Raw genomic sequence first — 2,964 nt, forward strand, 5'->3', positions numbered from 1 at the left:
CTAAACATTGGAGGGATAAACCTATATCAACTGGGAGAGTAATACCCCGCACGTAAAGATCACCGTGCGATCAGCAGTTGCAACTTGACAACCGACTAGGTTACTAACGTCCCAATGGCCTCATCACTTAGATAGTATACTGAGGATTACTAAATGCGACATGCATTTTATTTAATATCGAACAAATAAATAGGGGGATTTGAAGAATCATAACCGCTTCTTACTTTTCTGCAACCAAAACAGGTAACTTGCTTTGTTACAAACAGATAAAATTGCAATCTCTTAACCCTTAAGTCTTTATTTTATACCGTCAAAACAAAATAAGTAACGCGGATTGTTTGGATGAAACGACAATCCCTGTGGATACGATACTCACTTATCACTTATTACTTGGTAAACGATTTGGTACACTAGCCTAATCCGACCATCACTTTGCACTCTAATTTTTTCAAGAAATAAAAAATACTTGTGATTTATCTTTACCCATCTCGAAAGGTTATAATATAATCAGAACTTAGTAAAAAACAGAAGAAATTCTTATGATTGTTACGGTTTATGTGACCTTATTACTATGTGTTGCTAAATGGACAGACACGACCCATTGATCTACTTAAGAGACAATTAAAAGGTATTTAATAGAGTAAGGAGATGATTAGATTTTAAAACTATAAAGTGATAAAACTATTTGGTACATACAAAGGGTGGGGAGGAGAAATATGGTTGAAACTGTCAAATTTACTTACGTTATGATTATCCTTATTTCCTTATTTCTTTTTTCAAGGAACGTTGACGGTAAGCCAATTTTTATCCGCTTCAAATTTTATTCTTCACTTTTTTGGCTTAATTGCAGTTTTAGCCCCCAATGTTTCACAATTTTACGATTTTAGCCTCCTATAAAAAAACAATAACAATTTTGTCCTCTATGTTTAGCCCCTTTTGCAAAAGTGGCCCCTTCTTTGATTTTGACCAAGTTAATGCTTATTTGGACACATTCTTAGATGACTAGGACGCCATGTATGTATTTTTTTATTTTAAAATTAACAGAAAATCCAACTCATCAATGATTAAAAAGATAATAATAATAATAATAATAATAATAATAAAATAAAAAACTCCTTCTTTCTCTGTTCTCTCCTCTCTTCTCTCATATCTCTTCTTCTTTCTTCTTCTTTCTCTTTTCTCTCCATTAAAAAATGAAGAACAACAACAACAATCACAAATAAGTAATATTTTTATGGATGAACAACTCCTCCACCGCAACAATAACATCAACAACAATCCCATTTATTTTCAAATTTTAAAAAGGGTTGAGTATAGATTCCCGAATTTGGGTAAAAAAAAATCTAATTCCATTAATTTTGAATCTGGATGAACATGGGTATGCAAGTTTAAAATTTTTTAGATATGTGATGCTGAATATCGTTCACCAATCTGGGTTAATAAATAACAAGAAGAAAAAGATATTGATTTTAGGTTCTTGAATCGGATGAAGAATACCAATCTTGGTGCGTTTTTTTCACTGTTTTCAGGTTCCTATTTATGACTTTTTGTTTGTATTGTGAGGCGCTAGCCTAGTGCCATGGTATGTTTTGTGCTCATTCCGAAAAAATTGAAGAAATTTTTGTTTTAGAAATTTTGGATATTAGCCACGGTAGAACAATGGCTATGCGTGGTTTGACTGTGGCTAAAGTGCAATATACAATGTTCTTGTTCTTTTAACACCAACTGTTAAAAATGGGTTTGATGATGAAATTGAAGCAAAAATGTATTGTTGTTGTTCTTGATTTTTTTTTCTTTCTTAATTTGAGCAAAAATTAAGGACAATAGTTAGCTCATGCTTTTATGTGTGATGATTTTTGTGTTTTTAATTTGTGATGATCGATTGATTGTTGTTGTTCTTAATTTTTAATGGAGAGAGAAGAGAAAGAAGAAGAGAGAAGAAGATATATAAAAGAAGAGAGAGAAGAAAAAGAAGGAGATTTTTAGTTTTTTTTTTTTTAATCATTGATGAGTTGGATTTTTTTAATTTTAAAATAAAATTAGACACACATGACGTCCTTGTCATCTAAGAATGTGTCCTCATAAGCATTGACTTGATAAAACTCAAAGGAAGGGATCACTTTTGTAAAATGGGCTAAACATAGAGGGCAAAATTGTTATTGTTTTTTATAAGGGGCCAAAATCACAAGATTGTGAAGCATTGAGAGCCAAAACTGCAATTAAACCTATTTTTTATAGTATTCAAATCTTTACTTTATAAATAATATTTCATCCCATTTTAGTTATATTATTTGATTCTTTTTTTTTTTTTCATTTCATTACAGCGTTGCGTATTAGATGTAATAGGCTTTCTGATTGTCCAAAACAAATGTATTGCAATAGGGATCATGAACTAAGTTGTGTATATAACCAATGTAAATGTGTTAAAATCACTTAAACAATAGATTTTGTGCCCATATGATTATGTATTTAGTTTCAGACCCCAAGAGAGTACACAAACGCCATGCTTGAACTTTTCACGAGTTGTGATTTGTTTATTGTGTTGGAACCCAATAATTTGAATTTCTTTTCTCTTTATAAGTTCAAAAACTTTGTAGTTATGAATTTGTACCATAAGAGATGGTAATGAAATAAAATAATCTAGTAATTAATATTATTTAGATTGTTTCACTTTGATGTAAGTTGATGCTCTTGGTTTATCTAAAAAAATTATTATTTAAGGAGATGGATATATATATATATATATATATATATATATATATATATGCCACATGTCGCTTCCACGTTTATTCTCATTATTTTTTTATTTTCTAAAAACTAATATTTTATTTGGGCTGCGGTTATGGTGCATAAGGAAAATCCTTATGCACCCTGCATAAATCTAGAAATGGTTTTTGTGAATTGTACTCCAAAACCATTAAATGTACTTAATAGTTTCCAGCACCCTGCATAAAATTATAGTAT

At 30.4% G+C, this 2,964-nt stretch overlaps 1 long non-coding RNA gene across 1 annotated transcript; it reads left to right on the forward strand.

Moving 5' to 3' along the window:
• Positions 1-566: 566 nt before the first annotated feature.
• On the forward strand, positions 567-2,656 carry LOC146938650 (uncharacterized). The gene is made up of 2 exons (XR_015031372.1): positions 567-792; positions 2,325-2,656. It is a non-coding gene; the product is annotated as an uncharacterized LOC146938650 (long non-coding RNA).
• The last annotated feature ends 308 nt before the right edge of the window (positions 2,657-2,964 follow it).

The sequence above is a fragment of the Medicago sativa genome, chromosome 3 (assembly GCF_051527215.1).
Source record: "Medicago sativa cultivar Bolivia chromosome 3, Bolivia_mono, whole genome shotgun sequence".
In the NCBI taxonomy this organism is placed as follows: domain Eukaryota; kingdom Viridiplantae; phylum Streptophyta; class Magnoliopsida; order Fabales; family Fabaceae; genus Medicago; species Medicago sativa.